Source organism: Lontra canadensis, unplaced genomic scaffold (genome assembly GCF_010015895.1).
Source record: "Lontra canadensis isolate GAN:19392208 unplaced genomic scaffold, GSC_riverotter_1.0 scaffold69, whole genome shotgun sequence".
Taxonomy (NCBI): Eukaryota; Metazoa; Chordata; class Mammalia; order Carnivora; family Mustelidae; genus Lontra; species Lontra canadensis.
In genome coordinates this window covers 3339633-3366552 of record NW_022631063.1, presented here as the reverse complement: position 1 = coordinate 3366552, position 26920 = coordinate 3339633, and the positions used below count along the sequence as shown (strand labels likewise).

At 36.0% G+C, this 26920-nt stretch overlaps 1 protein-coding gene across 6 annotated transcripts in view; it reads left to right on the top strand.

Moving 5' to 3' along the window:
* The first annotated feature begins 9167 nt into the window (after window positions 1-9167).
* Window positions 9168-26920, top strand: part of SCN3A (sodium voltage-gated channel alpha subunit 3) — a 107378-nt gene continuing 89625 nt past the window's right edge. For all 6 annotated transcript variants that reach the window (XM_032880333.1, XM_032880332.1, XM_032880331.1 and 3 more), the window contains exon 1: window positions 9168-9390. The gene's annotated coding sequence lies outside the window, so the exon portion shown is untranslated. The remainder of the gene's footprint in view (window positions 9391-26920) is intronic.

Here is a 26920-nt window from a genome sequence, read left to right as displayed (position 1 = left end):
GAAGATATATTGTCCAAGCACAGTTTCCTATTTTTAGTTTCATATCTTATGAGGTAACACTGAAAAATGTTAAATAGTAAAAATTTAACATAAGATCAAGTAAATATTTAAAAAAAATGAAAGAAAGCCTTTCAAGTTAAAATTTCAATTCTTCCTATACTGACTTAATCATGTATAGATTTGAACATAGTTACCTGTATGCACCAAATTTTAGAAGACAGAATGAGAGATTGTATAAGTGAATTTTCTAAGTGCTTGCTTATAATTAATACTAAATGCTAAGAGTTCATGGAAAAAACAACACTACATTTTTTCCTTTAGCTTAGCTGATCTGGTAGTCTGACAGTGTCACACTAGTAAAGTTTGTGTAGGAAAAAAAAAAAAAAAACACAACTGTTGCTTAGTCACAAAGCCCTAGAGTGCAGAGTGTATGTGCATATGGGTAATTGTCAAGTGATCTTTCCTGAGAGCAGCAGAAAGGTCTATCTCCAATACCCAGCCTTATCTGCTTCACATCTGTCTTTTCCTAATGAAACCACATGGTAAACAATGGGCATTTGCAATCATCTAAGAGTATTTAGTCATCTGAATGGATGACACATTCTCACTTCCAATAATCTGTACAATAGTATGAAAGATAAAAGTTATAGTTAAATTGATACTTTGCACTTAAGTATAGGTACCACAGTTGTTACACTATTGGTGAGGTGGAATAAATTTGCCTACCTTTTAAAAACAGAGTAAAATCTTATTCTAACTCTGGTATTCAATGACAAGGCCTTCCTCACTACTGGCTTTCTGAATGGAAGAGGTAATTAGTACACAAAGGTATTCCTAGTCACACAGTACCATCCTATGTGTAACAGATATTTATTGAGCACATGTTATGCGCCAGGCATTATATTAATAAAGAAAAGGATATAAAAAGGTATAATGCTTGCTCTCAAAGACCTCATAGTCTCGTATAGGAGTGTTGAAGAAAATGACTGGAAACAGATAAGCCAACATTTACAATACAGTATGAAAAATGCTACTATAGAGTATGACAAAATATAACCAAGTAATAAATGCTACCCATATATTCTGAAGAATGCAGATAAGGATTTGCAAATCATTTATGGAGAAAGCAGGACAGGATATCAAGTTTATAATCTTAACTGAGTCTTTAAGAATAAATAGCAGTTGGCCACATGCTGGAATGAAATGTGAATGAGAAAGGCAATGACAGCAAATTCAAACCCAGGAATAGCAGCAAAAAAGGCACAGTGGCCAACGTACCTTCTGAAAATTGCAACTACAGAGTTGTACAGCAACAACATGGAGGGGAATCTATATCAGAAACCACCTGAAAATGGAATATTTTTTACTTTTTTTTAATAAGGGTAAAAATATTTTACTATATTTTACTGAATCAAAGCACACCTTATAGGTAATATTTTGACAGCTAATGTATCTGAGATATTTGTATCCTTGATATAAAATCACTTTGTCTACTGAGTAGACTTTAAATTGACAATTATCTTGTTTTTTAGACTGATTTTTACCACCATGTAATTTTGCTTTTCTGTACTAATTTTTGCCACCTTAAAAATGTGAAAAGTATCTATACATCTCAACTTTTAGAGGTGTTATAAAGTAAAAAAAAAAAAAAAAAAGTAATGAATGTAAAAATATTTCATTATCTCTTATCAGAAGAAGACCATTATTCCTTTTTATAATTTACAACACCTTATATATGAAACACTGGCAAACATGAGTTAGTTTCAGTATTTATCAGCAGAAGATTAAAATCTAAAATGGACTCTAGAGGTATAATGGTACAGAGAACATAATGTGAATTATGTTTACTTAAATTAATAATAAAAATAAATGCAAGCATAGTGGTAGGTAGCTTTGTTACGAAGGTGACTAAAGACAGAAGCACAGGAACCTGAATATAAGTATGAATGAGCCCTTCTGGAAAAACGCAGGTTCCAGGATCTCTCAAACAACAAAAAGGATCCATTCCAGACTCCAAAGGGAACAACTGAGGGACAAATAAATGTAAATGGCATGCAGGTATATATTTAATGTTTTTAATATCTTAAATGTTTTTAAATTACACTAATAATGCACACACATGTAATTGCACAAGGTTCAAACAGAACAGAAATATAGACAGAGCAAATCCTGAAATTTCCATACATTTCATCCTTCATTCCCTTCCTCCCATGAGAAGTGACAACTGTTAAACCCTTAAATGTGCCTCTTAAAAAAATTCAGTATAACTCACATACAAAACAAATGCCCCTAACATAAATGCTGGACTCAATTAATGATCATGAATTGAATCCCTGTGTTACCTCCACCCAGGTGAAGATATAAGATGATACCAGCTCCCAGATCTGCCCCAATCTTAACCAATTCTTGCCAAAGACTACCTTATCTCAAGGTGATTCACTATTCTTACTTCTAATATTAAAATTCATTTTACCTGTTTTTAAAATTTAATAAGAATAATCACAGTGTCTTAATTATGTGTGTCTGCCGTCTTTCTGCTCAGTGTTATATTTGTGAAATCCATCATGTTTCAAGGAGGAGTTTTAGTTCCTTCATTTTCATGTATGTACAATATTATGGATTAAGAATATATCAATTTTGTATCCATTCTCTTGTTGATGGATGACGCAGTTCTACTCCTTTGAACAGTTTTCAATAATGCTGTTCTCTTGCATTATACATTCTTATATATATGCACACATTTCTGTCATGTATATACCTAAGAGTACAACTCCCTGGCTCACAGGCTACATTTAGGTTCAGCTTTAGTTGATAATATCAAACTGTTTTTCAAAGTGATTGTACTAATTTACATTCCCATGAACAGTATATGAGAGTTTCTGTAGCTCCAGGTCCTCACCAATACTTAGTAGTATTAGTCTTTATAATTTTTGCCATTCTGGTAGGTATAAAATGGTACCTCATGGATCCAACAAGATAATAGTGTTCCTTTAAACACTGTTTTGGAAATAATAGTCTAGGAAACAGGAAAATGTGGCCTGGGTCTGGGAGTTTTATTATAAAGTTTATAGGTGTTCTGAAAAAGGGTTATTTGGCTATAAAAGCTTATGAAATTGAAACAGAGCCAGTAGAGTTAGAGCTCTATGCACAAAGTTTTTGAAGATCCTGAGGAACCAGAGGCTGAAGGAAGAAAGAGACCAACTCAAAAGTCCTAGCTGACGGTTATTAGCTCTATTCTGTTAATAATACCTATGATTCATTCAGGATATGTTTACAAAGTGTTGTTAAATACCACCAAGGTTCCAGAAGCCCTATATTTGTAACAAATAACTATTTTTTTAAAGATATTTTTTATTTATTTGACAGAGAGAGGTGTCACAAGTAGGCAGAGAGGCAGGCAGAGAGGCAGGCAGAGAGAGAGGGGGAAGCAGGCTCCCTGCTGAGCAGAGAGCCCGATGCAGGACTTGATCCAGGACCCTGGGATCATAACCTGAGCTGAAGGCAGAGGCTTTAACCCACTGAGCCACCCAGGTGCCCCGTAACCAATAACTATCTTACCTAAACCTCAGGACCCACTTACCGAAGACCTGAAAATCACCTGTCCTTCCACCTGTAGAAGGAAAGCATATAAGCCACAATGAAGCTAGAATCATAGCAAATTATATCACCCTTCTGGTCACTTCTCCTTTTTCTCCTTTGTATTTAAAATGTTAATCCTGCTCACATAATGAATTCCTATAGCAAAAAAAGAGTGAAGATCTTTTTTTTTTTTAATATTTTATTCATTTATTTGACAGAGAGAGATCACAAGTAGACAGAGAAGCAGGCAGAGAGAGAGAGGGAAGCAGGCTCCCTGCCGAGCAGAGAGCCCGACTCGGGACTCGATTCCAGGACCCCGAGATCATGACCTGAGCCGAAGGCAGCAGCTTAACCCACTGAGCCACCCAGGCGCCCGAGTGAAGATCTTTTTAATGACATTTATTTTTCTTTTTGCTGTAAGGTATATTGGCACAATAATTATCATTTTTTTCTTGTCTTATTCAACCAATATTAAAACGTGGCCTACATCAGTTCAACATTCAAAAATGAATTAATGCAGGGTGCCCGGGTGGCACAGTTGATTAAGTGTCCGACTCTTGGTTTTGGCTCAGGTCATGATTTCAGGGTCATGAGATCAAGTCTCTCATCAGGCTCTACACTTAGCACAGAGTCTGCTTGAGATTCTCTCTCCCTCTCCCTCTGCTCCACCTACTTGTGTGCTCTCTTACCCCCACCCCAAAATAAATAAAGAAATCTTTAAAAAAACAAAAACAAAAAACAAAAATGAATTAATGCAATCCATCACATCAACAGGCAACGAAAAGGAAATAATCATCCCATTTGTGTTTGATACTTACATCAGATTTCCTTTGTGGATATCCTTTGTTTCCACCTTATAATGTGGACTGACTTATTTTCAGCCTCCACAAAAACTTGATTCTGGGATAGGATGTTACTCCTCACTAGGCAGATTCACAGATGAATTTGAATGTTTTCTGGATATCGTGTCTTTGTCTTCCTTGGTTTTCTTTTTCTTTCTTCCCTTTCCTTTTTTCTTTGGGCGGGGGGTAAGTTAGCTGGAGTATATGCTCAAATGACTTTTCAAAAAAGGACATAGAGAAGCTATTGGTTAGATTATCTCAAATACCTTATTTGGTTCTCATACGAGATTTGATTTTCTAGCTTGGCTGGAAACAAAACTATAAAACAACATTCTCTACCCCTTCTGATATCCTTCCTTCCTTGTTTCCTACTATCACTGTTAGTAAGTCTGAAGGTAATCTGATTTTTTGTTTTCTTATTTTTTATGTTTTGAAATTTTATAGTGCATCTTAATGTATGTTCTTTTACATCAAGTGAATCCTTAGTGAGTCTTTTCATTTCTGGAAATTTTTCTTGTAATACATTTACTCTTTTTTTTTAAGATTTTATTTATTTGACACAGAGAGAGAGATCACAAGTAGGCAGAGAGGCAGACAGAAAGGGGGAAGCAGGCTCCCCGCCGAGCAGAGAGCCAGATGCAAAGCTCAATCCCAGGACCCTAAAATCAAGACCTGAGCTGAGGGCAGAGGCTCAACCCACTGAGTACCCACAGGTGCCCCCAATACATTTACTTTTTTTTTTTTTCACTTTGGGGATTGATGCTTTTTTTTCTTATCATATTTTCATATCCTTATGTTTAGTTCAACTTTCTAAAAGGTGTCTTTAATTTTTCCTTTCAGACTTTTTGTTTTTCCTCTGCTTTATGTATGGTATATATAATTTATGAGCACTCTTTATTATATTATATTATTATATTATATTATATTATTCTCCCATGATTTCCCATTCCTGCTTCATAGACGCAATATATTTTTATTTCTCCAGGATACCGATTATAGTACATATATATTTACTGTGTCTCCATACATTGTCTTGATTCTTCATATTTACATTTATACTATTTGTGCATTTGGCCTAGACCTAGGGGACTACCTTTACAAATTTTAAGGTAGGGATGGAAATGAGTAGGAGATATCTAGAAACACTTTATTTTTTTTTAAAGATTTATTTATTTATTTGACAGGGATCACAAATAGGCAGAGAGGCAGGCAGAGAGTGAGGAAGGGAAGCAGGCTTCCTGCTGAGCAGAGAGCCCGATCCCAGAACCCTGGGACCATGACCCAAGCCAAAGGCAGAGGCTTCAACCCACCGAGCCACCCAGGCGCCCCATATCTAGAAACACTTTAAGGTGAATTCTGAATTAGGTTTGGACATTGCAATAATAATTGTTACTCACTGGCAGATCTAGTGAAGCAATTAAAAATATTAGCAATGAATATGTAAATCAGAGGAAACTAATACTACCTGTAAATTATTTTAAATTTGGCATTATAATATTTTTATTTTATATTAATGTTTATTATACTTAAATAATTCTATTAAATTTTTAATAATTCTATTAAATTTGTGTAATTCTATTTTTTATAGAACTGCATTGTTTTTCTTTTTTTTCCTCAAAGTTTCATCCTATGATAATCCCATCTTACTCTGCTTAGAGTAGTTTAAAACACACATGCATACATACTCATACAAAAAATTAGCTCCCCAGAAAACACTATGAGAAAAATCTTTGGAGTATACAGATATGATCTTTTGCGTATATGCCCCAAATTGGGCATCAGAATGAATATACTTTTAATTATTATTATTGGTGGGGAAATTAGTATAGGGTGTTAGGGACTGGCAGAATTAATGAATTTAGTAAAGTAGTAGTAAGCGAGGATACTTTGGCTGTGACTAGAGAAAAAACATAAAACTTCCCAGAAAATAGAAATATTTCATGACGGAAAACTTACAAAATGAAAGAGTAAATGTCAAGAATTTTCATTAAATGTGAGTAGCAGTGGTCGAAATTAATAAAAGCTCATTTCCTTTATGCTTCTCCAGGACTCGGTGCATACTGGTGTCATACATCTGGTGATATGACATATGAAGTACTAATTAATATATTTTTACCTCCCTCCATAGTTTTTTCATCTGTAAAATGTGTATAGTTCTTCCTACAGGTGAGGGTTAAGTGAATATACTCAAAGGTCTTAGAAGAGTATTTGACACATAATACTGCATAAACGTTGGTTTTTATTATTGTTATTATTAATGAATTTCTTCATTATTGCCTGAAGATCTTCCCTCCCCCTCCACTGCCCCCAAATTCTGGCCAGATACCAAAGTTATTATTTCCTAAGTGAAATTATCATGGGAAACAGATAAAAGAATCATCAGATTCTTGCATTTTAAATTCAAAGGTTTTGGTCTTAAACGTTATAAGCTAATTTGTGTCTATCCTTCTCCTCCAAAAACAAAAACAAAAACAAAAACAAAGGTATGTTGAAGTGCTGATCCCAGAGTCTCAGAAAATACCGTTTTGTGGAAATAGGGTTTTACAGAGATAATCAAGTTGACATAAAATCATTAGGCTGGACTCTAATCCAAAATGACTGGTGTCCTTACAAAAAGGGGAAATTTGGACACAGAGGCAGGCATAGTACAGAAGAAAGACTATGCCAAGAGATGTAAGGAAAACAGCATGGAAAGATGCAGAGAATGCAGTTATGCTGCCACAAGCCCAGGAATGTCTGAGCTGCCGGAAGCTGGAAGAGGTAAGGAAGCAGCCTTCCCCTACAGATTTCAGAAGGAGCAGGGCCCTCCTGACACCTTGATTTAGGACTTCTACTGTGAGACAACAAATTTCTATTGGTGGGAGCCACTCTGTGTGGTATTTTGTTACAGGAGCCCTAGAAAACTAATCCATTATGTATAAGAAATATTTGAGAGGAAAACTTACAGAACCAGTTCATTATTGGCACAGCAGGAAGAGAGATGGAAGCAAAACTTTCGGGGGGCTGGAAAGGAAGTTTGGGAAAAAGCAAGGGAACCCAATCGAAGAGGGTCCCTAATGGGGATGCTACATAGCTTGCTCACCTAAGATTAGCTAAAAACGTAGAGAGATGAGAAGCTGGAATATTCCAATGGAGCAGACATGGTGCCTCACTTGGCTGAAGCCCGCAGAGCCCCTATGCTCCACGAGATGAAAACAGTAATAAGAGATTGTGGTGTGGGGTACCTCAGGTATGGGACTTTGTCAGTCATTTATAGCCCAGAGTGACCTGGAAGCCTGCTAGTTGTATTTCTTCCTTCCTTCCTCAAGGTTAGGAGCAAAAGTTACCTGAGAGGTGGAGCTGACAAACCTGAGGTAACTAATGCCTATGAAAGGGGATGCTGCCATGCAAAACCAGATGGATGGTGTTTTGGGGACCATAGGGGAATGCGGGTACATACATCCTGTATGTAGAATCATACAGGATTCTACACCTCATTGGATGCCCACATAGAAAAGCAAGAGTCTGGGAACCATACTCTGCTTTCTCCACATAGGTAAGCATTCCTGGACTTAAACCATTCCCTGTGTAAGAAGATGGAAAAGGAAAACTGTACATTGGTTTAGTATAAACTTGAAATCACTGGGAAAAGCCTCAAGTGACTCAGTCTACCTCTAACTGACAAGATTTATTTCCTGACATTAGGCAAAATATGGATGGAATAAAACACTAAGTAAATAACACTCCTTGAGCACATAGCTTGAAAATATGGCACCTGTTATATTTGTCTCTTCATTATACATAAATTCCTTGATAGCAGGCACTGTATGTGTTTATCTTTGTCTTTTCACAGCTAATATAGCTCTTAACATATATTAGGCTTCTCCATCAATATCAATATACTTTGACCAATTAATGACAAACTAATAAAATTATAGTTGTTTGCTCTAAAGTAAATATAAAAAGTCAAGTAAAATGAAGAGTTTTCTTAGTTGACAAATATCTTCAAATAAACTGACAAAAATCTTTTTCATTTTGCTTATGTATTGCATGCTTCAGTGTTCTTATAAACAATGTTTTCTCAGTATTTTAAAGACATAGATAATAATTGATTTGAATTATCTCATATAAAGTGAATTTAACTGTTCCTCATGTCATATACACATGCCAAAATTAGCTATACATATATATATACATATACACACAGATCTAAATTAGCTAGACCTCGCTAAAGTTTAGAATACTTTTCCACATTCAGATAATGTTTCTTGCAAATGTTTTACCAAAAGCAACACAAAGACTAACAGTAAATGTGTATTACACTGTTATTTACTCACTCGGAAAATAATCCATCCCGTGAGAAGAACAAATTTTCAGAAGACCAGCACAGACCACAAGAAAGATTTTTGTAAAACTCTACATGCAGAGTGTAAGGTAATCTAAAAACATAATTTTCAAACAGATACTTGTAAGTTTTATGTTCATTGTAGTAGATTATGAGTGAATAACCTTTGTAAATTTATAAAAAGTATTGGCGAGGTGCAAATAAGTGAGTATGGGAAAGAGTCTCTTTGTACATACTCATATGCAGGGAAATGTTACATTTTACCTTATGCTAAAGAATAATGAGGATGTTTTCCCTTTTGTTCAATTTTGTGTGTCTGCCAGTAGATGGCGGTACCATGTTGAGTGCTGTCAGCCTTTTTTTTTTTTTTTTTTTTTCCCCCCCCCCAAAGTTTTTTTCTGATATATGTTGGGTACCATAGAGTGAATCTCAGAACAGGAAGCGGAGGCATAAGCAGAGAGGATTCTGGAAAGGTCTCTTTGTTTTCTTGTCCACAGAGAAAGCAAAGAAAAAAAACACTGTAATTAATTTGTAAATCTCTGTGGCCAAAAATCTGAACAACCGCAGAGGAAGGCACCTTATACTCTAACCATCTTGGATACGGGGCTTTGTTATGCTGTGATCTGTAAAGCTCTGTTTTATCAGGTAAGCTGGCAAAACATTTAATTATCTGCACCATAGAATCTAGCCACCAGATCGTTTTTCTTACTTTAAACTTATCTTCATGCAGCTATTTTAAACATAATGCTGTTTTAATGTAAATTACAGGAACCAAACTCATCATTTGATGGGTAAACTGCTTACTATTCCTTTATCTCTCAAAGGAAATAGAGCCTCTGTTAGAAATGGTGACTTATGGTAGAGACTAGGCATTACTGATCTCGTGCTTTTGAGACATGCAGATTGTTATGATTCATTGTATTCAAGGAAAATATTTTTTATTGCACAAAGCTGACCTAATGGATTTCATGGCTGTACATCATTTATTTGAATGTCCAGTGTGCCACTATTTTTTAAACATAAATGTATAGTGAAATTGGAACTATCATTCTTGTGCTTTAGTCTTTTATTTAACATCTTTGCAGGGTCCATGTGTATAGGGAGTGATAACAATATAGAGGTGTAATAACGTATTTTCATGGAGGGAAGAAGATAACCAATACTAACCATTAAAAAGAGATTTACATTTTAATGATAAAATGATCCCTATGTGCTCCATAATGTGTTATTTCTTTTATATTTTAATATGTTCTTTTTTATAATAAGTATTTAAATTTATTGACTTAAAGGGAATTATATTTTCTTGAATTATCTCAAAAGCTTGATATATTTCTGGTTTTTTTTTCTGTGTAGATTTAACAACTGGCTGTTGTTATTATTATTATTAATTACCAGGAAGAGCCACTTCAGCTATAAAACAATTACTTACTTAAACTATAATATATATTTTCTGTAGCTTTCTTTAAAATATTTTATAGCAAACCACAAATTCTGTATTCAGTTAGCAATCACATACTTAGAATAAGAAATTATTCTTATAATTTGTAGGTATTAATTGAAAGAAGGGTTTTAAATATCATAAAGTCGTTATTTTTTAATACAACAGGTGGTGTAATGTAGCATATGAGGACAAAGATAAAGGCATAAGTGCTTGTAGGAATTTGCATGGAAAAATTTCAACACAACCACTCCAAGTAGTGTATGTCCTATGTGAAATAAAGACCTCTGATTTTAACCTGGGCTTCCAGTCGGTATGGTCAAAATGGCCTAAGGATAGAACTTGAGTATTTAAAAGCAATTGTAATTCCTAATGATATGGCAAAATATTGACTTCTCAATATTTTACACTGAGTATCAATTATACTCCCCCCTAAAAACGTAAAATAGTGGTTGCCTCAGAGAAAAGCCCTGAGTCTTATGTATTTCGGAAGAACTCCTACCATAGGATATGAAGAAAACCGTTTCTTTGAAAAGGGTTCCCAGAAATGGATGTTAATTGGCTTCAGTGTATTGTATACTCCGTACTTCTCTACAGGGGACTGCATTTGAGTAACTTTGTTCTATGTAAACACAAGAGCTGGTCTTGATTGAACTGTTTTACATTTATGAATGAATGCTTATATTTCAGCCCTCAATATCAGCAATTTTGTCAGTATAGTTGCAATAATCACTTATTTGTCTATATATGTAGTCATGATGTGAAGAGTATAAGCCCACAGAGTTCTTCACAAAACTGCCTCTTAGAAAATGTTTGGAAATCAAACCTGTTTTGAGTAAGTGATATATCAAGTAAGTTTGGGCATCTTACTCTCGAGAAGAATCTAACAGTGACTTCATTTGTAAGATCAAGAAAAATACTGTAATTTTCAGAAGACCAGCACAGACCACAAGAGAGATTTTTACAAAACTCTACATGCAGGGTGTAAGGTAATCTAAAAACATAATTTTCAAACAGATACTTGTAGGTTTTATGTTCATTGTAATAGATTGTAAGTGAAATAAGATTTATTTAGTGAATAAGATTTATTTATTTTAGAGAGAGCACAAACAGAAGGGGCAGAGGGAAAAGGAGAAAGAAGCTAGAGCAGACTCTGTGCTGAGTGCGAAGCTCAACGTGGGGCTTGATCTCACGACCCTGAGATCATGACCTGAGCCAAAACCCAAGAGTTGGACACTTAACCGGCTGAGCCACCCAGGCGCCCCAAATAATACTGTCCTGTAATTTAATGATGCAGTAGAGATAAATAAATTGAGCACTGAGCTGGAAGGCTCAATTTCTGATTCAAGTTCTGCTACTCATGAGCTATGTCACCTCAGAAAAGACACCATGTATCACTGAAGTACATTTTCCTTGCTTGTATGGTTATTAGAATCAAAAATATATAAGAATACTTATCGTTTTTAAATTTTATGGTTCTATTTTATCTGCATTTTCTTCAATTGATTTCTCAGCTTAACTGTAATATGATATATCTTTAACACATACTGAGTTGTATATTACAACTAATGGTGACAGTGGTAATATACACTATCTAAGGGATAGAAAAATAGAGGACTAGAGATGTTTTAAAGGTCCTTGGCCAATTCCTTCTGTGGTGGAAATGACCAGGAAGCATTATGGAGAAGTGAAGAAGAGCAGAGCTTACAGACTGAATCTTAGCTTCACTATTAAATGACAAAGTATTTAAACTTTCTAAGCCTCTATTACATCATCTATAAAATAGGAAGGAGGGCATCTAATGCTGCAGGACTGTGTAAATAAAGAATGTCTGTTCGGTGTTTATTATACATCCTGGGACAGGACTGAATGCCCACCCTCCCCTTTTCCCCGGCTCCCCCCATTATTAGTGATGGTGATATAGTATCCTCCACCACAACAGGAAGGACAGACTGAAACTGCTAAGAAATTCTGTAGCTGAAAATGATAATTCTCATCCTGGAAGAATGCCCTTGCTGAAACAACAACAACGACAACAATAACAAAGGTGCTCCCTACAATAATATCGATTAGTGTTAACATCCTGAGCATTTGCTGCGAGTTTAAAAAACTTCCATAATACCTTCTAGAAAACCATTCTTTGGCCCAATGATATATTGTCATGGACTCCACTTCAAAGGCTTTCTTTTTTTTAACAAATTAGGGGCAAGGAGCTTTTATTTCACTTGTGCCTTAACAGATACACTTATCAGAAAAAAGTCCTCTTTGAAGATTCACAAAGAAAATGTAGATTTCACCAAGCACATTTAAATACCCCAAAATTCCTACTATAGCCATCAAATGACAGAGCCTAAATCCCAGCAATGACCACATGTGTTGGCTATGTGATCAATTCGCAAACTCTCTCTTGCTTAAGTCCTATTAATGATACAATAAAAGGTGGAAGGGCAAATTGTGCCTGATGAAATTGTGGACATACTGCGAAACGTCTACTTCCCTCCAAAGGTTTTCTCTACGTACAGTTGTGTGCTCTTGACAGCTCTGTGCTCCCGGGATCTTTGGGAGCTACAGCTGGGTGCCCACTCAGCACCCAGGCCTCCTAATCCTGCCCTTCAGCCACCCTGGGCCTCTTTACACAGACTCAGGTAACTGCACTGTCATTTTCATCTTTATGGCAGGCAAGATGACTTAATGGGCTCATAACTGGACAGATGTGAGAAAGTTTGGGAGACTTAAAGATACGAGGGGCAATTTTCTCAATTAAACTGTGCTCTGCCTGGAATTTGTGGGTGAGTCCGTCTGCCTTGGTTCTAGGTAACTCCAGCTTTTGTGATTCCTTATCTTTAGGGTTGAAATTAACTGAAAGCACTCATAAACATATGGATATGAAGACAAATGCACCTTTTTTTCCCACTAAAGAATGAACATGTGACTAGATAGTGAAATCTCTTTGTGTGAGTGGCTGTACAGATTACTTTTTCTCATTATCATTCATGTATAGGAATACTGTGAACTCACTGAAGGTTGGGAATTAGTGCTTTGTTTGTCATCTAAAAATATATTATTCATATGCTTGTTTTCCAGATTTACTTAATACTGATGGTTGTTTTCCAGATTTTCCAAAGCTATGAAGATTAATTACCTACCTGCCCCTGAAATATAATTTAAGATATTAACAGTACACTTCTGCATTTTGGGAACTATTTTTAAATTTTTATTAATTTCAACACTAAGTTGTCTTTGGTTCCACTTGAATTTTACCCCAGAAACAACTTTAATGGCAATTCAACAGAGAACCTGGTATGTGAACTGTTACTTCTTGAGGTAGATTTTTGTTTGAGGTAATTAAAAAATTTGGGAAAGACAAAACCCAATTGGATTATTGCTTGTGCTGCAAGGTCATAATATTTATCTTTGATTAGGATGCTACTTTTTATTTCAGTTTTACCTGATGATATTTTTCACCCTGGGGCAGAGTTAACACATTCTTCAGATACATCTTAATGGAATATTAACAAGTGTAGATACCTATATCAGAGCAGAATAGTGTTAATTTTCTTTTACTTGATAATGTGGTAATAGAGAAAATCTGGCTCTCCTATTATGCAAAGACATACTTTGTTCTATGAACTGCCTGACAAGTATCAACTCTTGGGGTACCTAAAATTTGAAACTACACCCAGACATATAATTAGCCACAGTAGAAAAATTCTTTAAAATTTGTATGAATGCCTCCTGGATACCACAAGTTTTAATGTGCCCTATTTATTGATTTTTTTTATACTCTACCTCTTTCCTTCAGGATTTGAAGTGATAAAGGACCTTGTAGAAAGAATTTTAAAGATATATGACTAGAGAATAACTGCAAAGTAGCTTATAAGCAGGGTTTATAATATTAAATATATGTATTCCATACAAATACAGTGCATATAAACATATGCTAGCTAGTGGTTTGGATAAGGGAATTCTCAGGGGTTGTTTCAGTTCAGAGAAACCTTTTAAAAGTCTGGAGTTATTTCTGTAATAATTGAATTAGGTTTTCATCCTTTTGGAGACTGCACATAGGGAGCCCTTCATGTGATTAAGCTCTGTGCTGGCGCAAAGTGAAAGAAATGATGGTCCTTAAATTATTAAACAGTGGTTGAATATTGTTTTATTCAATGGGTGAATTCAAAGATGGGAAGTCACTCTTTAAATAACTTTGTCCATTTTCTGCCAAGAAGCTCACTTTGGGGAATTTTAATCTCCTAATATTCAGAATATTCTTACTTGGGTTGTGCAGAACATTGTGTCCTTTCCTTTCCCAAGAGCTCTGACTGGAATAATTCACTAAATCCCAGTTATTATTGCTAAGTGACATTGTGATTCTGATCTAGAACCCAAAATATTCTTGCATAGGGCTTAACAGGACACGTTTTAAGGGCTTAAGCCTCTAGTTAAGAACCAATCATCTGTTAGTTTCTCTGTCTCCTCGGTGTTTTTGCTTGTGGCATTTATTTTTCTCTCTGTAAATTATTTTTGTTCCTCCTAATGAAGTGCTGAGCAACTTATATCATGTTGGAAATAACCTTGCAAATAAATTCTTAAGGAAACAACTCCAAATTTCTACATAGGCAAAGTGGGTAAGAAAAAGAGTGAAGCCAGCCAGGTTGAGACTACAGAACTGGACAGCCATAAACAACCATATCCTTTCCAAGGACGGGAAGCCCCATCTTAGGGCTAGGAGACTGATGAATCAAACGATTTCTCTAAAAAAGCTAAAAATCCAAATTTTTATTAGAAATCTCCCTCTTGCTGTCAAATAAATAAAATCTTTAATAAAAAAAATCTCCCTCTTATTAAATGTTGTCATCTATTTCAAATTATTTACAATACTGGGTATATCCAAAAAAACATACCTATAGGCAGGATATGGCCAAGGGGTTTGGCCAGGTTTTTTTGTTTTGTTTTCCTTTTGCCAATCCAACCAGTATTTTCACCAGTGAGGAAAAATAAACCTGATGGAGAGGAAATGGCTTGACTGCATTTCGAGGCACAGCCACAATAACACTCATATTTCTTATCTACTATTCCAGGCCTTAACCAACTGCCTGTGATTTTCCTATTACATTCATTTCAAACCGTTGAATATTCTGTGCATTGCCTTCCATATTTCTTTTTTCCCTGCTGATATTTAAGTCACCAAATTTTATTTATCATCATAGATCATTTTTATCCCAGTTTTGTTGTTATTAGTGTCGCTATCATGTTACTGATAAGATAGTTGACATAGTATGTAATATTCCCACTTCTGCCCTGTTCTGAAACAACTGAAATCTGTCTTTGAATTAAAATTCAAAAATCAATCCTTTAATAGGATATTTACATGTTCTTGAGTCCTATATGGTCTCAAAGTTCTAAAATACCATATTAAACGATCTTTAATCATAGTCAACAATGATTATAGTTCAAGTAAATCCATTCTTAACGTTAGTTTTCAACCACTGTGTTGGGCTCCACTACCAATCTATTTATACCAAAAATTAAAGTATATTATTATATCAGCTTTGGAAGAACAGACAAAAGTATAATTCACAATCATATTGCATTCTCTTTCATTGACATAAAAATTTGGTAGCATCAAGTAAGAATACAAAACAGATACATGCTCCTGGAATGAGAACTTCTTGGCCAGTAAATGGAAAATCGGGGCGGGGGGAGGCAAAATGAGAAATGACAAAAATTAGATTTTTAAAACCTCACTAATAAAAATGACAGAAGAAAAGAACAGTTGAAGGGAAATAGATATGCAAACATTCTGAGAAAAAAACAGAAAAAGGTACAACATGATAAGCTTTAGCTGCACACTGGATTCACCTGGGAAGCTTAGAAAAGAGCAATGCTGGCTCCACGTTAGACCAATTCAGTTATATTCGCTGGGGCTGAGCCTGGGTATCAGTGTTTGTTTAAAAGCTCTGCTAGTGTAGTTCAAATATGTGGCCAGGTTTGAAAACCAGCTGACTGAAGGAAGGCGGAGAAAAATAAGAGAAGCTAATGAAAGGTTGGCTAGTGAAGTAAAAGAGAGCTGAGAAATGACTTTCAAAATAATTTGAAAATTCTAGTAAGTGGGCGTGTTAGGTAAAGACACTATGCAAATACTTAGGAAAATAACAAAAAATGCATTCGTGTCCACTTCTTCCTTGGTTAGCAAGGCTAGTATTTATTCTATATGTTTAAGCAGTTTTATATTTCAAATTGCTAATTTCCTACCCTTACCTTTATCTGAAAGTTGACCCAGCTGCTGGCTATGGTATATTCAGCGAGTTAACAATACAAACAATTGTGCAGGCTCAGAAATAAGCATCTGTGAACTGCAATTTGTACAACCAGAGATTCGCTCTCTTTTTATTCTGTACCTCATAAATTGTTCTTTTGAAAATTAAGTCTTAAATAATCAAATAAGAGTTTCTATTGAAAGATAATCTTTGAATGTCCAGGTCATCCAACTGGAAAAAAAAAAACATATTTGATTTCTATTTTTTGAAACAGCAACTGTGACAGATTGAGAGGAAAGGCAGACCAGTAAACCAACAAATTTCTTAAATTCAAAATGCATTTAAAAGTGTATTTTCCAGAAAGCGATATTTATAAAAAAGAAATGAATTAACCTAATAGCTAAGTGGAATTAATAAAGAATTGTATTTCTTAAAAGGAATCCCATTACTAAGGTGAGTCAGCTTTTTCAACTCTTTAAGAAGACATTTGCAGGGTTAACACCCCAGTCGTTTTTTTTATGTTGGCTTCTTGCAGTGCAGTCCTTTCCACAGCTGGGAGGAGACTGCGGTAGCCTTTAATAAAACAATCTTCTATGGCCTCCAGGGCAAATTATACCCTAAACTCTTTCCTCTAGATAAACATCATTTAATATTTACTACTTAACTCTGTTTTCTTCACAACCTCTACCATTCTGTCAACCTGGTCAGTAAAATTACCCCATAGAGAAAAGATCCGTTAAACCTCAAGATGAGAATATCCATATTTTAAGGCAGGAGGCTGGTGCTTCTATAGTAAACTGAAGAAATGCAACATTATGTTTGAGGCTAGATTTATGATGGATGTCTGTGAAACAGTGCCTGGGATCATAAACTGGGATCGGATCATTTACTTAAAAATAACTGATGTACTATCTTTCCATACAAAATACTTGGGTAGTAAATAACGAAAATATAAAAAACAACCCAGGGAAATGTTAATAAGAATTAAAGCCTGAACCAGAGAAGAAATGTTTTTCAGAGAAGGGTCACCTTAAATTATTCCATGAGTACAGAAAGTGAAAAATTTATCGTTGATATAAACATTCCCTCCATCAACATGGTGACAACTGTGATAACTAACATGATTCTTTGGGGAAAAGCATCTTAACATGTCATTCAAAAGCATTTAGTACAATTGAAAAGGGAAAGAGTAATGCTTAGGAGTAAATAAAAAGTGGCAGAGCACATCCAAATTGTGATGCAGATCTTTATGCAAATTAACACAAAGGAGTTAAGCTACACCACCAAAGCCACAAAAGTGAGCTCTCTCTCATACCTTTGTTAGACATGTTGTTTACTAGGTGTCTTAAAATTACTTGAAGACACTATAAGGCACGTTTCTTTGAAACATCCATTAAATGTACAATAGCGATGACATGTCTCAGACAACATACTATGAGATCAATTTAATCATAAAAGAATACACATTTTTTTCAACAATCCCTATCCCTCAGGAAAGCTAAATTTAGAGGATTTTATGCCTGAGAAAATACTTTCTATTTATTCTCTTGAATTCTTCTCGAATAAAAAGTCTCAGGGCTAAATATTTAAAGCAATTAAAAGGCACCCTTAATGTGGGGTCTCTTTGTACCTTCACAACCAGTTTTTTTGTAAACCTAGAATGGCTCTAAAAAGAGAGAGTCTACTAATTTTTTTAAAAGGGGGTGACTTGAAGAATTAGTGAATTCAATGCCCAATATTGCAGAAGCAATTTTATCAGAATCCTGAATGACCCACGTCTTTGAGAGAATTCAGGGGGCACAGATGGAACACTGAAGGAACGCAACCGATTCCAGTTCTGTCCTTCCTAGCATCTTCTCCCTTTAGCTTTTACATTCTCCTTGTGATTGTTGTCCTCTCTAGCCAGGGCCTTACTTGCTAGATCTTCCACCCTGGGGAGAACTAGGATGGACAAGCTACACCCATCTTGGCTCTCATTAGCAGTTTGGTTGCTACAAATCCTTGCCTGAAATACAAGCTTGCATCACATGTAATTTTTTCTTACCTGTGGCATTCTGGTTGTCTTTAGCCTCAACAGAACTGAGCACTGAACAGCATCCTTCCTGCCTTTACATGCAGAGACATTCCACTGTGTGTTCCTGCTGCAGTAAGTGGCATCATTGACACCTAAATCAGGGCACTGCACTCAGGCCCTTGCTCTAATTTTGGTGCCAATGATGTGCTCAGTGGCTGGAAAAAAACATTGACTTTTGGGGACCTGAATTCAGATCCTAGAAAAATATTTTCAGCTTCTCTTTACTTCAAAAGCCCCTATTTGGGCAGGATGCAGGGTGGAGGGGGATTTAACCAAGTGACTTGTCATATTCACTGAAAACTAGACAATGTTTTGTGAGTTTTTTTTTTTTTAAACTGCTATTTGTATAAATTTCTCATCTAGGAAGAAATTACATATATAAGAGTTACATGAAGAAAACACAGGAAGAAATCATGTATATAGAATTGAATATATAGATTTAGAGAGGATGTAAGGGGTAGTTCTTTTCTTCAACCAACCTCCCAGCTATGTTGTACTCAAGGCAATCATAATATTTGTTTATCAAAAAAACATGGTTTAAACTTGATCAAGCCCTTACTTCATGAAAGTATTCCGAAATGAAGATAGCCTCTAATAGGTATAGTCCAGCCTAGCTCAGTTACATGATTAGTCCAATATTCAATAATCCTTGCTCAGAGTACAGGACTATTGCTGTATCCATCATTCCTTCCCAGAGGGATGGATGTTGGAGTGTATCTGGTACTGAGTTCCAGAGTCTGGACACAAGAACTAGAGTTTTAGAAACCAAAGAGGCACTACAAATGAGCTATTCAGTTTTCCTCCTCTACATTTCTTTTGTAGATGTGGACAATGAACACCTAAGATTTGAGCATTCAATATTTCATAGCAAGTGATGGCAAACACATTCGTATCTAGAATACAGGTTCTCTGAATTGCAGCTTCCATTCCCCTCTTGTTTTCCTCTCTCTCTTCCTTACGTTTTCATTAAGACTTGTTTCTAAAAAGATTAAGCACAGCAAACTTTTCCATTATGTTACACTGTCTTCTGTGGTACCATCTTAGGGTGATCAGAGTGTAAGGCATTATAATCATCTATTCCTGGGGCATGCTTAATAGAGGAGGTCCCTCACAGGGCTGGGTTCTGATGGATGAAGAATCACTTGACAGTCAAAACACAGCCCTGCCTAAATCAACCTGTGCTGCAGTGGAGTTTACCCGCAGAAGTGATGTGAAGGCAGTGATTACAACCTCTCTGCTCCAGGCTAGATAAATCTCAGTCCTCTGTATTTTAAACCTCAAAGGAATGCAGGTAACATGTAGAAAAGTAAGCACCACCATCTTGAACGAACGCAAGTTGTACCTCAAGATCCTCGTTCTAAGTTCCCTCAGGTTGCCAAGTGAAAAAGGCAATCAACTCTTAACACTCGGTTGTGAAAACAGTGTGCTGTCATTTTGATTACAGTCAGTAAACAGTCTGTGGTTGCCTGGAAAGAAACTGCCTAAAGCACACGGCACCAGCAAGCAGTAGGAGAAACGTGGCTGAGGGCAACTCAGAGAGCTCTCCGTTATGGCTGAAGCAGCACTTGTTACCCTGATGTTAGGGATCAAGGATTTATTATTGGTCTGAGAATGCTGTTTGCTTTCTGTTTGCCATGATGCCAATTTATTTCAAAATAGAAAGCTTTCTATAATTCTGCTATATTCAGATTGAAATGTAGTTTCCTCTCCAGAAACACATGTGCCACAGGCACACACCCACACAAAATATTTGCTTATGGACAAAGTAACTTTTTCACAATAGCGTTTCTTGGTCCCAAGTCCTATGACATAAGGACAAAAACAACAATCTGACTAAGTAAAATAGAGAAATTATCCATCCAGAGAAAGCCCCTCACCCTTTTTGAGCATCAGAAAAGAGGATGGCCTCCCTTTTTACTTTTTAACTCATGTGTCGGTTCATGGGTTTCATCACTTGGAGGAGGATTGCAGGGGGCGGTGGGAAGGAGAAAGGGATATACCAGACCAGCACTATTCAGTAGAAATATAGTGAGTCTGAAAATGTACTTGGAGATTTTCTAGGTGCTAAAAAAATAAGGCAAAATAAACAAGGGAAATTAATGTTATTGATGCTATGTTTTATTTAAGCCAACATGCCCCTAATATTATCATTTCAAGATTTGGCACTAGCCACATTTCAAGTGCTCAATTCCTGCATCTGGCCAGTGGATACCACAGTGGACAGGGCATTTATAAAATTTGTAACTTCCTGCTTACTAGTAGCTAGTCAATAAAATCTTTATTGACTCAAGGAATTTAACAGTGATGTTGAAACATAATAATCCTTATTCCTCAAGGAATTTGATACGTAAAGGTAGAAGCAATAAGGCACTTCCTTAAGAACAACAGAAGATAGAATATTGTAATTATTATATGAATTTTAAAGACAGTATGTGTGTGCTCTGGGAGTTTAGAGGAACGCAAAATCACTTCTGGCTTTGGAGTGAAGGTAGGATTTTAACAGGCAATGACTGGTGGTGAACGATATTTCAGGCAGAAGGAATGTTTTTGAAAGCCCGAGGCCAGAGACTGGGACCTTTCAGGGAATGGCAAATAGATCAGTTAGACTAGAGAAGAGCATATATATAGGAAAGTATGTAAGATGAAACTGCAGAAACAGATGGTAAAATATTTTTAGAGAGAGAGAGACTCTGATTACTTTTTCTAAAGAAAAACAACACTGGATTTGGTAGCACCATTTACTAGCCATGCAATCTTGGACAAGTTACTTATCCTCTCCGGACCTTATAGCTCCTTTATCTGCAAAATGAGGGCAATAATCACATTTATCTCATAGGGTTATTGTGAAGATTAAATGAGCTAATCAGTGCCTATCGCATAGTAAGTGCTTACTGTTCTTTATTATCATTATTATTTCTTCTCAAAGGCATTCTGGAGTGGGGAATTCTTTGAGTAAAGCATTCAGTCTTCATTTTCTTTGTTTTAAAGAGAGTCTAGTAAGCTTAGCCTATTTATACAATTACCTTTGAGGTAAACAAGATTTCAATGCATGTATTTTGATCTAGATTAAATAGGACTACATAATTAGGAAATACAGATCCATAGAGAATTTGGCTTTCATTTCATTGCTGTCTTTTTGTTTTATCTTGTTAATGGTTGTGTGATACAAAACTAAGTTACTTTATTTACTTGTCCAATCTCCCATTAGCAGGAATTTCAGTTTTTTCTAGGCTTTGTTATTATAAAATGTGCTGCCATGGGTAGAACACAAGCCTTTTTAAAGGGTACTTGTAGGTTAAAATAAAAATTACTAATCTGGGGGAGGAAACCAAAATTAAAAATCCGTTTATTCAAAAAAAATGTCTGCTGAGCACCTACTATGTGTCATACACTGTTCTAAGTACTTGGTTTTCACCAGTGAACAAAATAGGCCAAGAAAGGCCAATATTCTGCAAGGCTTATATTCTACCCAGGAGAGACAGAACATGAATAATAAACATTACAAATAAGTAAATTATGTAGCACATAATAAGGTGACATGCTTTAGAAACCAATAGAATGCGGTAAGAAGCTGGAGGGGTAGCATAGTAGGCCTCTTTGAGAAAGTAAACGTTTGGCAAAAAACTAAAAGAGATGGGGGAGTTAGGCATTCATCTACCTAGAGAAAGAACATTCCTGAGAGAGGGAACAGTGTATCTGTGCCTGGAAGTTGCAGAAGACAGACAGAAGCCAAGCTTGACTAAGAAGCAGTGAGGGAAGGGGAGAGCAGGAGGAGATGAACTCAGCTAGGTAACTGTAAGCCCATATCATAAGGCCTGATAGGCAACTGTAAGGAGTTTGGCCTTTTCTCTGGGCAACTCCTGAAGGCTTCTGGTCAGAGGAATGACATGATTTGATTTCCATTTTTCCCAAATTGCTCTGACTGCTGGTGAAAATAGGCCGGGAGCAGGGAGACAGGAAGTTATTGCAGGCTTTTGTGAAATACTGCCATAAATCATTCCAAGGTTCTGGGTTCAGAGGAATTACACCACAAGACATTAAATGAATGAACAAATGAGACTGAAGAAGCTATGACTGTCCTCTCTGAGAGATCCTAAAAATGAAAGCAATATTAATGGCACATATATTTCTAACTTCAAAAAGCAAATAAATAAAATTATGGTTTCTGTAAGCCAGTCATTGTCCAAGTGTGATTCTTGGGACAGAAGCACCAGCATCATCTGTGTGCTTGTTAGAAATGCAAAAATGCCTCACTTCTATCAATAGAATCAGCTACTCTGGGGTGAGGCCTGGCAAGCTGTGTTTAAACAAAAAGCCTTCTAGGTGACTCTCATGCTAACTAAGAACCACTACTATAAACTTAAATGGTGAAAATAGATGGACTGACAGATCCTTTTCAATTTTAGGATACTGGATTTCCAAGTTTAATTTTTAACATTTATTTTCATAATAAAATTAAGTATATTCCTTGAGAAAAATAATTCATTGTAAGAAGCATAGACTCAATCTGAGGGTTTTGAAGGGGCGGGGGTGGAGGTTGGGGGACCCTGATGGTGGGTAATATGGCGGGCACATACTGCATGGAGCACTGGGTGTGGTGCATAAACAATGAATTCTGTTACACTGAAAAGAAATTAAATAATAATAAAAAACGAAGCATAGAATCAGGCTTACAAAGAAATAAATCTTTTAAATCATGTAGAAAATTTTGACATTTATTATATCCCATCTCTTTATACAAATATGATGGGAAGTGGTATATTATTTTTTAAATCCATGTGCAATAAGAAGTTGAAGACAAGGAGAATGGACAAAATGGAGGTGATAAACTTGTTAAGACTGTGGATTAGTGAAGTTACTCTTTTGGAATATACATTTAGCTCTGGGCCTCCTGGACTCAACATTTTTAGAGGAAGGCAGGAATGAATTTTATAGAACTCAGAGAAACAGATACCAGATTTTAGGTTAATGTGAATCACCATGAAGCCTTCTGATGGTCAAATCTGATCTAGGAGAATCTTTGGAGTACCCAGAGGAGTGGATATATGGTTTAGTTTATAGACAAACTTCTGTGTTTCATTTCATAGTATCTTGGTGATTTGGCCATTTGGAATTGTCCCCTTGATAAGGGCCTCAAGTCTTAAAACCAAATGAGCAGCTGGTAGGATAGGAGGATTACATACATTGGAAAGCCAACCAGCATTCCCACCCAGATGGAAGGCTGCCTTTCCCTGTGGGGAAATGCTGCCAGAGACCGGCTGGCAATGTCTTTGAGTTCCTCAATAAGAGGCTTTGGATCTGCTTCAGCCTTTGCACAAAGAGCTAACTAAGTCCCCAGAGTTTCACAGCTAATGCTGGAAAATTCTAAGACAGGTACATCATATTATGAGTATAAAGGAAGATGGATGTACTGAAAGAAAATAGGTCAAATGGTGAAAAACAGTGAAAAGATAAAGATAAAAAAGGAAAAATGATGGTCAAAAACAATGAACCTGGAATAAGACAAAAAATTTTTTAAAATCCTGGGACTAGGTCTTAAAGAATAAATAGAAAAGATAAACTAAAATACCACAAAAAAGGAATATAAGCAATTAAACTCACCTCTATAAAATTCAGTTGTTGACATTAGTATTACAATTAATAACATTAATATAAATTGGTTAAGAAAATTAAAATCAAAGCAACTTTGTCTAATTTTCATCAGCTGATGACGCCTACCCTTTTCGGGGTAAAGCCTTATTGCATTCTTTGATCTATCACTTCCTCATCTGTAGCATGAAGAACTTCCCCTTAATTTCCAAAATGCTGATATTCTATGAAGATGATTTCAAACTTTGGGGGTGCTCTCCTGGGCCAATACTTGTATTAGATAATCTGAAAGTAAAGTTTCTGAACTGTCTTATTTCAGTAACTTTTTAATGGATTTCACCAAGTTCAACTAATTTTAGCCATTTGTAGAAGACTTATTTGATTTAACCTTGTTTGGCTCTTTTGTGCAATTACATTCAGGACATCTGGTAAGCATGTTACCTAGTGTCCCTTGTGTTATGTCCTAAGCAAGATTTCTTTTCCAGGTTTAGTACTCAGAGAAAGTTTGTCTTTTTATACACAGCTATTAGGAATTGTTTTTTGTTTTTTCCTAAATCCAGTGTGCTTCCACTTTTTCTTACCTATTGGGAACATTAGAGCTGAATTCCAGCTTTATTGTGTAAAGCACCCACCTCAAATTTCTAGTAACCTCGATTCATTTCCTTCAGAGCAGCTTCCTCAAATTGTAATCCACATGCTACATGCACCAATTTCATTTAGGGAGCTTGTTAAAATGCAGATCTCCTGGCCGTGCCCCAGACGAACTTTTTCAGAATTTCCAGAGACTGAACCCAGAAATCTGCATCTTTGACAAGTACCCCAAATGATTCCTATGCTCACTGAAGTTCAGAACTACTTTAAGGAATCCTCATGCTCTAAATAACTAGATTAGGCCAATTTTGTATTGGTGAATCCGTAAGCCATGGTCTGCTTTTAAAGATGACTGAGAAGAGATCTGAATAAGACACAATGCCATTTGAAGTATGAGGCCTAAATTGGAGCATGAGGCCATATACAGAAATCACTACTATTTCCCATGTGCATTTGGGGTTGGCAAATCTTTCCTATTTGGAGTCCAGGCCATAGGATATATTCTCTCTGATCCATCAATCAGTGATTTTCACAATAGAGAGAGGAGAGAGAATTCAAGCAAATCAGAAATTTGGGGGATGTTTTCTCAAACTACTTTCCTGTTCCTCCTTAACTCCTTGGTTTCCATGGATATTCACCTTCCCCACCTTATACCCCTCCCTGTTCCCATACTAAAAGATGATAAATAGTTTGGAAATATATCTAAATTGATATTCTGGTTTTTCAACATCATGCTCATTATATGTCAGGCTGGAGATTAAGGTATTTAAACCCAGTTACGGTTACTTGTGTTCTGGGGAGGAGAGGCAGCATTTATTAAGCTTGTGGCTGTAAAGTAGAGGGAACATTTATCGAAGGGCTATACATTTATTTAACAAATCATTATTTCAAGCTCCAATGCATGGGTCTGTCTGATGTGTATTATTAGTAGTACAGTAACAGCTCTAAGACTATTATTACTATTATTGCTTCTTCTTTTTTTTAAAGATTATTTTATTTTATTTATTTGACAGAGAGAGAGAGACAACAAGAGAGAGAACGTAAGCAGGGGGGAGTGGGAGAGGGAGAGGCAGGCTTCCCACAGAGTGGGGAGCCCTATGCAGGGCCCGATCCCAGGACACTGGAGGGTCAGAATGGAAGACAGACACTTAAAGACTGAGCCACCCAGGCACCCCGATGTATTGCTACTTCTAATACTACTAAAACCTCCTGCTTTTATGGGAAATCTACTATTGTCAGCTCTTGTATGAGTGACTTACAGCCATGTACATGTGTGTGTGTATGAAATATAGATCTCATTTAGGTCTAACAACAGCCCCGTTTCATGAGGTATTGAAATCCCCATTATCTGATGGGAAACTAAACACTGGATTGGTTGGGTAACATGTTCAATGTGACTTAGCTAGTGAATGACAGAGCTAGATCTATGCTATTACCAAATGAAAGGTAAGAGAGGAGGCAGAGGGAAGGTCATAAAGGTGCCTGCATACTATAAGTCACTGAAGGCCACTGACAATTTTTAATAAGGGTAGGATATGTGTTTTAGAAAGATCACTTTGATGACAGTAAAGAAAAGATTGGTGGCTTAGGAATGAGTTCACATCTGAAGACAAAGATTTTAAAAGACAGTGTATAAAAGAAAAAGGTGAGATTTAATGGTTTTGTTTATTTGTCATAGTAAATTGTAAAGGGAGATTTATTGGTGAGAATCCATTACCAAATTTGGCTTATGAGCATTGAATAAGTGAACTGATGTAAACATTGTTTTAAATATCAATTGCTGATTTAAAAATTACACATATTGTCTTTCAAAATAATGACTGGTTTAACTGGGTTAAGTTATTGCTAACAGTTATAGCTGAAAGGAATATGATATCAGACTGTTATACTTAGGTTAGTATTATGTCTTGGCTTAGCATACTAATTTTTTATTTCTGTCTAAAATTTACTCTTAGAAGCCACTGAATAAGGCTTATTGGTCTTATCTTAGCCAGCCAATCAGATGGGGTTTTAGGTGGAGAGGAAAAAGAGCGAAAAACAAACTAGAATAATGACCCACAATACCACACGCTCCACTGGTCTACCTCTTTGGTCTTTTGAAGAAAGAAAGAAAGAAAGAAAGAAAGAAAGAAAGAAAGAAAGAAAGGAAGGAAGGAAGGAAGGAAGGAAGAAAGAGAGAGAGAGAAAGAAAGAAAGAAAGAAAGAAAGAAAGAAAGAAAGAAAGAAAGA